The 12,323-nt window shown below is 30.5% G+C and overlaps 1 long non-coding RNA gene across 1 annotated transcript; it reads right to left on the reverse strand.

The window, feature by feature from the left end:
* Positions 1–8,176: 8,176 nt before the first annotated feature.
* LOC148628286 (uncharacterized) lies at positions 8,177–11,953 on the reverse strand. The gene is made up of 5 exons (XR_015919337.1): positions 11,835–11,953; positions 11,329–11,388; positions 10,633–10,700; positions 9,881–9,954; positions 8,177–9,541 (listed from the first exon to the last, which is right to left on the reverse strand). It is a non-coding gene; the product is annotated as an uncharacterized LOC148628286 (long non-coding RNA).
* Positions 11,954–12,323: the final 370 nt, after the last annotated feature.

The raw sequence follows: 12,323 nt of genomic DNA on the forward strand, positions 1-12,323 counted from the left end.
CATGTCTAACATAGTCCCCTCACGGCTGAGTATTTCCAGATTAGGATGCTTAACTTCTTTCCAGATTTCATATCAAACTGTACGTAAAAGCCCCTAGAGTATCCAAATATAGTGTGCAATTAAACTTAAACTTCAACTGAAAATTGTGTCTTGGAAATACGGGATGCACTGCTCTTCATAAACATAATTTACCAAGAGTTCTTCATGTGTTAAATGTAGGTCAAATGGACCTGCTAAAGAGCACTACCTCTGGTTTATATGCATCATATAATCAAGTATTATATTTGAACCATGTCTACTTGCTTAAAAAGAAAGTAATTTCCGTGTATTTTCTTAGTTTAAAAAAAAACAATAGACATAATATCAAGAAACAAAGAAATGTAAGTTCATAAGAAATATAAAGAGGGATAAAAACGCACTTTGTATTTGATGTTCTTATGTGATCGAAACGTATCTAAAGTGACCTTAGACAAATTGTCAATACTTCAATTTGTTTTTTCTGATGCCATTAAGCACAATGATTAAATGCACTAACATACCAGGCTACTAGGACATCATATGAACTTAAATTACCAAAATTTGCAACAAAGCATTTTTTCTCAGTTAAAGCATATGGGGTGAGGGAGATTTCCCACGAATAACTATGCTATTAGTTTTGAAATATCAAGTAGTATTTTGTGATTGAGTGGAACATTTTCTTGTCTTTTCTAACGTATCACATAATCAGTTATCCGATAACGCATAAAAATCTGGTATAAATAATTAAGTGTCAGTCTCTGTAAGAATCAGGCAGGTGAAGATTTTTATACAATTTTTGTAGAATTGTAATTATTCATTTCATTATTAGATTGAAATCTATTTAAAAAACTATATTTTTACATAATCATGACGAAATTCTCAAAACAAATTAAGAGATACAGAGTTACATTTAAAATAAAGAAGGCTTCTATTATTTTTTTTTTTCAAGATATTCTCCATGTTACAAGAATCGGGCATGTTGGTTAAAATCAATTGATTAAATCATCGTAAAGTTCAAGGGGCAAAGTCAAACATTATAAAAATAAAGCTCTTAATCTTTATCCTGTGGTGCAGGGATCAATGAATAAGTTGCAGAGAAAAAGTATGGGCAAACAGCATTATTTCCAAGTCTGCTCCTGCTAATTACCATCTACTGACCCAAAATTTACACAATACACCATATTATGACCAACTTTTTTGTAATGTTAATTAGTGTCTTTTGACTTATTTGGAGTTTAAGAGACACTGTGTATAATTGCCGCAATGAATGAAAAAGGTTTTATAACTATATAACAGTCTTAGTAAGAATCATGCAAATTCTGTAATATGTGACAACAAAAATAGCTACACACTGTTTATTTTTGTAATTACGTTGTTGTTATTATTATTATTATTATTATAATTTAAATGATGAAATGTATAATCATTCATTCTAATCTGTATGTTCTTAAGAGATAATTTACATTGAAAATTTAATAGTTTGTATTGTGTTTCAGTGCCATTTGCAGAGTTATTTCATATAATTTATATCTCCTTTGAACAGGAGTTATATGAAAAGCCAATTGCTAATTTCTGTTTTCTATATTTTTTTTAAACAAAATATCAAAAATAAAAAATATGTAGGTTTTCCAACCATGAATCGTATTTTGCATGATTCTTAACTGGAGAACTTCTTAAGTACATACCAGCGATCTTTCATGAATAAAAAAGATTGAATAATGAAAAAAAAACTGTTTTTCTTTATTGTGACATTAGAATCGAAGCGTAACAATGATTTGAAATACACGCAATGTTACAAATGCCAGGACTAAAATGTTTTTTTTCAGATTCGAAATTCATTTCTTATTCGGAATGGTGATTTTTTTTCTAGTTTAAAATAATAGTGCATCAACTTCATATACAATTTGGTAACAAAGAAATTCAGTTTAAACACGGTTTTTGACCTTCTTCTTTATATCTGTTTCATGTCAAGTAGGGTCTTTTACCGTGTAAGTGCCTTTAACGGGTTTTTTAGGTATTACAGGAAGGAAGGATCTGTTTTGAATTCCTTAAAAATATGTCACTTAAATGACTAGCATTAGCTGCATGAAGGCTTATATTTACTCACCTCGGTATCTTTCTACGACTTTGATTTTTGGTTTTCCATAGTAATGACAGTCGTGGTTCTAGCTCAAACAAGTTCTGTTACTACAAAGAATAACATAAATGTGATTCAAGGTAGGAACTTCTAAAATACGCTCTGCATTTAATTTTATGAAACCTTCAAGAAATATCATTTGTTTTTTGAAGAAGTAAGACCAATCTCCTCATAAGTATGTTTTTTTTCCTTTATTATTGCGTCAAAATCTGTATCCCATGCTGTATCAATCCAAGATTCATATATCTTCGCAAGGGCCACCGGCCCGCAATGTAATATAGGTTGAGTGTTAGAAATGTATGCGATATAGTTTTTGATTGTCATGCTCATTATTTCATATTTCTAAACTATAAGTCAAATATAGTCCAAAAGGGTGTGATTTTGTTTATGTGATATAGGGGTGTGATATGGGGTATGCGGTTTAGAGTGAACGATATAGGATTTAAACAAACACTTATGATGCATATATAAATAAGGTATATGTTAATCTAAATATATATGACAGGATGAAATATCACTTATGAAAACTATAGCTATAAATTTTTAACTTGAAAAATGGATAGGTAAAAAATGTTGAGTTTTTTTTAGAATTAATAATTCATTAACAAATATTTTCATATTTACGAAGGTTTTCTTTAATTTATCTTAGTTTACAGCGAACAAACATGATTTAGATAACAGTACAACTGATGATTTTATGAGAGAGCTTCGTGGTATGATTTAATTTACTAGTATAAGTCAAATTTAATTAAATATCTATATAAACTAATTAAACTATAAGTATAAACCACAGTGATTGAGAGGTTTTGTATTTGTGCAATTAATTGTGGTCTCTTCGAAAATGCGTCGTATACTTTAACAATACATCACTACGTATGAAACGTAGACTTGTCTCTTGTCTATACCTATGTCTTATCATACAACTAACGTATTTAATTACTAACATCTTACATATGTTTATATTCAACTTTAATAGATGTGTATTTTCTTTCTTTTTTATTATATAGATTGCAGTGTTTTATCGAATGTTCAAAGTGTAATGAATTTCCATAAATTCGGTAATTTCACTCTCGAACATTCTCCCACCAAAACGTCACAACTTTAATATTAATGCACCGTTCAAATAATTTGAAATTTATGTTGAAAATAGCAACGAATAATTGAGGAAATCTATATAATAAATAAGATAATCAATTGGTTATCGTAAATAATCAAAATATGATTACTTGTGTCAAGAACGCAGTAAGATTTAACTCGTGCGCGGAACAAGTTCTGCACACTCGTTAGATCTATGCGTTTTTCGGCACTTGTGATCCTATTTTGGTTTTTCACTTATAATTATTTATCCTATTAATATTTACTTGGTTATAACGGTACAATTACATGGTATGTATCGATTTCATAGGCTTGAATATTAATCGATAAATCGATAACTTTACTTATAATTAAACTTTGCAATTATTAAAGTGAAGCTTAATCAAAGTTTTGTTTTAATGAAATGTTTGTATTAAAATAAGCCAATAGTGTGAAAGATTGGTGGAATTTGTTTTGCATGCTACACGTGTATTTATGTCTAAGTCTGTATTATGTATCTTTAGTTATAGATTAGATTTGATAGTTCCCATGCCATAAAATAACACAAAAACGATATTACAATGTTAACATGAGAAAGTCGTATAATTTATTCAATTTTCATTAACTACGTCTTATTACAAAAAAGCTGTCTTTTTTCATCGGCTACTTTTGCTTATTTTACAATTTCGATTTTGGATGCTTTTAAGTGTGATTGTTTGTAAGAATCAGACAGAATTGTAAAAATCAGAAACATGCATGGCAAACCCAACCGATCTGACAATATGTTGTCACTCAATCGTAGAGGTTTTTTTCCATAGAATGTTAGAACAATGAGGAATTTGACAGAGTTATCTACCCTTAAAATTTATATTTTTAGTGCATTTCAATGAAATTATAACTCAAAGCACCAACATAATATGGATATTCTTTTCTTTTTTCCCTGATCCTGATGGTACAAATAGTCAAATTAAATTTTCAAAATAGTGGGTTTTTAATACCAGGTTTCACCCACTGCCTCAAAATCGTAAGTACTTTGTTTCCAGAAACATGCATTGGTATCAATCCAGAAACAAATCCAGAATACTTGTTACAGTATGCCAAGCAGCTTTTTTTATTGCAAGTTGAGTTAAAAAAAATTCATTTAAAGTATGGCTAAAAAAAACATCTAATCTAAATTATCTAATGGAGATCAAACTTATTATCCAAAGCATTCTTTTCTGTCATCTTGATATCACAGTAATTGATTTTAAACCTTAAAATTATGGTTAAAAATATCAGTCGAATCAATAATACTGTTATTGTATGTACTCATTGACAATGAACTTGTACCAAGCCAGAATTTTGTGTCAAGTTCCTTCGTGCCCTTGCCAATGACATCTCTGGAAGATCTTCATTAGAATATATATACTATCAGGAGGAGACTGTACAATCTTAACTACATTGTGATAAATTATTGATTAAACTTAAGACTTTTTTTTACAACCGACATGATATATATATATGGTTTGTTTATATTCCTCATCAAAAGCCAATGTTTTTCAACCTAAGTGATTGTGATTTTTCAAAATGAAGGTTTTGGTTTTCAATAAAAAGTCGAGGGTAAATAGTAAATGGAGAGTTCTAACTCTCTAATTGGTATGATATACGAGTTCATTTTCATACGAGAATTTAACTTTTTGGACGTCCTGAATTTAAACCTGCTTTCCAATCATTCACTTTTGTTCTATGAACTACGAACAAATAAGACTAATGTAAGACAGGTATAGACCCTGAATTAAAGTTGTACAATACACGAAGGAAAACGTGTGTTCATGCACGTAATGCGAAACCTGACGCATAACGAATAACGAAACAGTCTTTATGTCAAAAACCCACCGAATCAGTTTTATTTCTTGTTAAGAAACAGTTACAGATAACATAACCAGCCTCCCAAGTTTTTCATTTGGTCGTTACAGTTTTGAGATTAGAATTACATAGATAGTACATGAAACTGTCTCTTTGCAAGAGTTTTCATTCTTGATTTTGTCTGATTTAATTGAGTTTTGTGGGAGATGAATGTATGATATCAAAAACGCAGATCGGAATATAGAAATGATAATCGTTATGTTGAAGTATCGCATATGTAGAAAGAAAACAGCAGTGTTTCATTGGTGGGTTTTTCTACACCATTAATCACTTTATTACTGGCTGTGTCTGGAATGTATGTGGACTGGTACCTAATAATAAAATTACCGAAACTTAATCCGATTCAAAATAAATCTGACAAAATAAATATTTTTCACCACTAGAGCAGCTGGTACCACAATGGTCTTGTCTTGTTGATACAAGCACTTCAAACGAAATGATGGGACAAATCTAGGTTTTACAGCGCGCTAAACCTCCCTGTTCCATTGCGGCGTGACTACACCAGTGGTGATCAATAAGTATCTGTATGCTATTGTCATAATCATAATCGGTAAATCGGATGACTATCTCATTGGCAATTATACCACATCTCCATTTTTTATATTTACATAATTGATTTATCAATGTATTTAATTTTTTGGAAGGGAATATGCGAAGAAAGACAATGATCCCGGTAATTGGCAGTTAAAAATATCTGGTTCGATAAAGATTTCGGAACTCGAATCCACGCACAAAGAAATTATTTTAGCTATCACAAAAAATATTGAATTAGATTCGTGTATGTGTCCGCTCGAAATTCTTACAATAGGGCAAAGAACAGTGCAAAACAAACGCAGCAGTGTCGAAGATTTCAAGAACTTAGCAAGCGTGTTACAGAAAATCTTAGTGAATTGCTTAACACACTTAAAAGTACTTAAATCAATGGTATTATTGAAGAATTAAGTCATCTGCCAATGTTTAGTCTGAACAAAGCAACGTTTGTTAAAATATTGGTAAATATTGTTACAAATAAACCTAAACTTGTTTTCGATACGAAAGATGCTACTTTACAAATGTTAAAACCTTAGAGCATAATCGTGGTTTAAATTATATGTTATATAATGATTAATGTGGTATTTAATATACGTTTATTCGATCAGTTTAAATTTATTAAAGCTGGCACTCATCTTTAAAGAACTCTGAAAAGATATCTGTCTATATTAAAGTCAAAAATGAATCTGGTATTGGAAAGTTGAGGATTAGTGATTAAGATAAAGTCCATTTAAGCTGAACATTGAAACGGGCGGTGACCCTAAATTTTTACCATTATGTTATGCTATTCTATGCAATAAACAATTTCATATCATATTGCAGTTTTCGTTCACCATTGTTGTTACTTATTATTTTTTTTTTAATTACGTGTTAATTGCATGAAGCTCAAATAAGCTCTAGCTAATATTATTATGAAAAGAGTTTTAAGCACTTGAGACGTAATCTTTAAAAAAAGACCAATTTGATTTGTTATGATTATTATTATTATTTTTTTTTTTTTTTTTTTTTTGGTTATTTTTCTTCTGGGCTTCGCTGTTCATTGAACGTAAGCTGTTTTAAAGTTATTATTTTTGCATACCTTGGTCAAAAATTTTAAAAACTTTTACAATTCAGAATTCAAATCCGTTCGGTGCTGTTTGTAGATAGTATATTTAGAAGATGTGGTCTATGTCCTTGTTTCTATTAGACAGTTATAGACAATGCAAAGTAAATAATAATTTAGGTAAACACCAAACAGTTGCTCATTCCTAGTCTGAACAAAATTATGTGTCTACATTTTACAGGATTCAAGGATCAATACTTGCATACACGAAATTCTTATTTTCACTCACAATTTGCATCTGACGACTTAACTATTATGGAGCATTAGCATTAGTTATTGAAATGAATAATAATATCTCGTTGGCAAGAAATGAACATTTAATGTACTCAACGATAATAATGTGCATTTTGTTAATAATTTGTGATGCTTATTATAAAGATCTGAAAACATATAAAGAAGCTTTAAAGGCGAAGAAAGAAATTGCTGAACATGTGCAGGAAATCTTTGATAGTAAGGCATAATGTCAAATATTATACTTTTAAGATCTTTGTTTGTGCACTTTCTTAAATAAAAATGCCGGTCTATACAACTTCATGTGGATCTGTAGGAAATTATATGGACCGCCTCGTTTTCACAGTAAAAACATGACGTCATAACTTAGGAAGTTGTGTATAGTTTTCTTTTCTTTTGTTCTTCAACACAAATGATCTCAGCTACGCTTCGGTCCATATAGTGTTGGGGGCAACCAACTAATTAAAATATTGTCATATGACCCTTAGCATCATGCACTATTAGCTTAATTTTATATACCTTGAAAAAACATACATGTCCAACCTTACCGCATATGTCATACAAATAATTCGAGATATTTATCAGATTAATTTCAAAGGATATATTTCTTTAAAACACTTGTTAATGCATGATATACGGGTTGGATATAGTCACTGGGGTTTGGTGTTTTCTTATGAAATGCATTCATTATTGATACAAATTCAGTAAAAGAAAATTAAAAAGAATACAGTACGAGAACATGTATAATTTTTTTTTCAAACTTTTAGAGGTAGATATTTAATTACAATAATTTGATTGTTTGTTTCGCTTACCTTTTACAGAGCCGTTGGATTCTTTTGATCGAGAACAAACATTCTATGCTATGCTGAAGAATGCAAAAGGTGATAAGTAAACAAATAAGTTAGGCAACGTTTTCATACAACTTCATTAATCTATCACTGATCTATGCATATTTTATATTTTTGTATTGTAGTTTCAAAATAATGCATCAGTCGAAAATGACAGGAATAATGAAAGTTTCCTAAAATATTTAACACGTTTTCTAAAAATGACCACATGTGCAAACAGAACAATCTTATGATCAGCTTTTGCCATGTATGAGCTAACACAACGTAGCTGCCAATATTATACGGATTCTTTTGTCAGGATTCTCCTAAGACAATGTTAGACATCTCCTGAATTCAAATATGTGAAACAAACACAATTTCTGGCATTATTTCTTTGTGGAATAGAAAAAACGTATACTATAGATTAAAAGCTAAGACAATAAGTAGTAAAATGAAACGTTTGAACAACTAGGTTTTCAAAAGCTGTGATAGGTTAAGGAGGTAGACCTAGGGTAAGGGACACAACTCTTACAAATCATTGGAACGTTTGTATTCAGTATTTTACATCAATCTCATGTAAGCATCAAAGTAACTTGGACTGATTTTATTCTGTCTCAAATGAAAGCTTGATAGGCTTTGGTGATATTTAATATGATACAAACATAATACTGATTTCAAGATTTATTTCCCTTACCGAAGGGTACCTCCTTAAGTAAAACCCTATATAAATGAGTCAAGGTAAATTAATATTATTCGAATTAAAAAAAAATTCATGTACTGAATGCGAGTACACAATAGATAGATTGGGGGGACAGGCCAAACAACTTTAATCAAACAACTTTAATTGTCAATATTTCAACTTTATTGTCTATCATACCGCTTAATTCAAGGAAAATATAGGTTCTACATGGCAGAATTGTGATTATCCGTGAGAAGCGTTGTATTGTAACATATGCATCATCTATATTTGTTTCTTAAATGCAATCTCCTAATTTCTGTTGATTTATGACCACCTTATTATTATGTCAACTTTTTCATTGTCCTGCAGCTATGATTAAAAAAAGTAAGGTGATATCAGAAAAAAAATAAGAACCATACTGAGAAAGCTTAGCTAAACATGCCTGTGTTTTAGAATTATTTAGTAACATTAGTTTAAACATGAATAATTTTTCTGTGAAATTTTGAAACGTAGTGCCAATCACTGTTTTATTGAACCCATAACATTGGACAATGTTTGGGGAGAATTGGGATTGATATTACATACGATGACGACATAAAATTTTGTAGGTTTAAACTGGTCTGGAGCTGATATGTCAGTTAACTGCTAGTAGTCCTTTGTTTGTGCATTTCTTCCATGGGATTTTTTTTTCTCCCATGGGATATCTTGTGTTAAAATACAATGATAGTCATTGAGAGTGTATTCATAACATATTCACTTTATGCATTTTTCTTCTGTACAAAATGAAAATTCACTGATCAACCACAAATGTAAAACAACGTAATAGAAAAAAAAATATTCAATGACACTCTGACTATAAATATGCTGTTTAAGAATATAAAATTAAAATGCTGTATGAGCAGTACTTTTATCTTAGTATTTGAATAAATTATAAACATTTGAATGGAAGTCTAAATTAAGGTCCATAATCAGCTTTTTGGCACTTCCTTTTCTTCTTGGTCAGCTTCAACCCTTGAAACATGCTTCCTTTCTTGCCTCTTTAGAATAAAACAAGTAAAAATTTTTATGTAAACAAAATATATAAAATGTTTTACAATATCATTTTATTTGTAATTAAAGTGATCTTATTTTTTCTTACTTGATGTATGTTCATTCCTAATATCAACAGCTGAAGTTACTTGCAATCAAGACTTTCAAAAGATAACGTGGACAGACAGACTGACACACAGATAAAGTGCTTTTTTTATGTAAGTTGGTGGCAGCATTTTTGATTTATTGTGCAAAGTATGAACAACAGATGGACGGATACCAGTATGCCATAATATGTCCCTGTTTCAAAAAGCAGGAGTATAAAAATTCTGGAGTAATGTGTATACCTGATATGATTAGCTATCAAGTTTGCATATACTGAATTAGTCATTCACCATAGAGGCAAGCAGGTGGCTGGTCCCTGAAATGGAGAAAAACAATTCTGCATGATAATACATATGGTACCTTTCAAATTAGTTGAATTAATTTTCATTGCAAGTATCCTTAAAGCATATATCTTGTCATGCACATAAGTAACATTAAATGTTTAGGCCAACATGCTGGGGGTAAGTTTAGTCAAAATTAATTCAGAGATTTTGGAGAAAGCTGTAGTTGAACTTTCAAAACATGTAACAAGTTCAGTGGTGTCTGAGTTGCTCATTTGCTTTTGTTACTTTGTATGTATGATTTTAGTTACTTTATGTTCTTTGTTGTATATGTCTGTTTTCCATGTCTGGTCTTTGTTCCTGAATTACATACCTTTGATTGCCGCTATTACATTTGTTCCCTTCATTACCTTTGAAACACAAGGTATGTTAGTGGTACAAAGAGAATAGCTTAAAAATAATGGTCCAGTTCAACTGTAATTTTAGAATAGGACTTGACAAACTCTATTTGCAACTGAATATTCATACAATAAAGGGATTTGTTTTAGGCTTAATCATATAACAAAAGCATCTGTATATAAAAGGAGACTTCTCCTGATAGCAAGTAATAGTGATTTTTACCCAAACTTAACATCTAGCTAGAGCTTGTTTATCTTTCCTCCGACATAGTTGGTTTAATATTTAATTTTGCAGTTTCTATATATGTCACTCACCTTTTACAAGTCATTACTAAGAATCCTTTCATGTATCCTCTAATCTCTCTTGAGCAACATAGAGCACCCTCAAAACAAAATTATACTTATTATGCATTATTTCAGAAATAGAAAACTTTCAGATTCTGCAATAGACAGTAAAAATGGAGTTATAAACATGTAACTGAAACAGAGGCTGCACTGGCTTCCAAAATTCTGTCCCTAACTTTTTAATCAATTTTTAGAAATAAAAGCAAAAAGTGGTGTCCAAAAAAAAATTCCAATTTTTTAAAATATGACAGTACTAAATCCACTGATGAAAGTCCATGAGTAGAAAAAATGAAATCAGTACAACTTTTATGCTGTATATACAATTTCTCTTCAAACACAAGAAATCTGACACCCCAATTTCCACTTATGAAAACTTGCATCCTGTCTTCACTGTGTGGTGGACAGATTGAAAAACTAAACTAGTATTTTCATATTAAAATGATAAAATCAAAACTCTGTACTAAATTTGGGTGTAGAAGCATGGAGTGTATTATGATTTCAAATGATCATATCTATATTGTTAATTTCAAATTAAAAGCCTTTCTGAATTGTTAATACAGAAGATTAACAACATAAACAACTTACATTTGTACCAATAACTATCCATATCTACATTTTAACAAAAAAACAACATTTGTACTGTATTTTATGTGAGAAAGGACCTACCTCTATCTAGTTTGTCTTTCTGCATGCGCAGATAAACTTACGGAACATCAGTGCGCCATTCTAGAAATATCATCTAGAGACAATCACATACAAAATGTATTATTCCAGCATTCAAAAATGGTCATTGCTTATACTGTTTCAGTCACATTTGTCACTCGTTATGTATTCCATCATTTGTAGAAAAATTACCATTGTAGTACATAAATAAAAATCATTGCTTAAAATATGCAAATTATAAAGTGTGACTCTGCCACATTTGCCCAAAATACTGAAAAAAAAATTCAAACAAAAACTGGGGGGTCTAATCCCAGACTATACCCTTTGAAAAGCCATCATGTTTACACGGTTTTAGTAGACATTATCTGGAAGTGAGACCTGCTCTTGTTGTCCAGTACATGCAGCCCACTTGTAGTAGTTCAAATGGTAATGACAGAGTGATCCTTCAACTCGCGTTTATTTCTTTAGTAAACGACAAAATCGAATACTCGGGAATGAATGATGCTAACCTGTTTCTGTTTTGGAAAGAAAGAGTTTAAAATATTAATAACATCCATGAATTTGAAAGCAGTGAAAGTTCTTATTCTCGCGTGCTTATTCTTATGCGAAGAGTTTCTCAATGAGTTTGGAAATACAGGGGAAAGAAACGAATTATGGTATAATGTAACAAGATAAGATTTGACCACGGACCAAAAGATAACAACACATGGAAACGTTCTATCGTGCACCACATTTCACACTTCTAGTATTTTAATCATAAATACATTTTAGCAGGCTTTCTAAAAATCAGACAGCACGTCACAAACCAACCAAATTTAATTTTATTTCTTGTTACTGATCGCATAACTATCCATATCTACATTTTAACAAAAAACATTTGTACTGTATTTTATGTGAGAAAGTGCCTACCTGGCCTACCTGAAATTGTACCAAGTCTGCAAAAATATTTAACACAAAAAATGTCTTACTAGATGTAAACTAAGAAAATCATCACATTC

The sequence above is a fragment of the Perna viridis genome, chromosome 1 (assembly GCF_037379345.1).
Source record: "Perna viridis isolate PV_CMFRI_1.1 ecotype Kerala chromosome 1, ASM3737934v1, whole genome shotgun sequence".
Classification (NCBI taxonomy): Eukaryota; Metazoa; Mollusca; class Bivalvia; order Mytilida; family Mytilidae; genus Perna; species Perna viridis.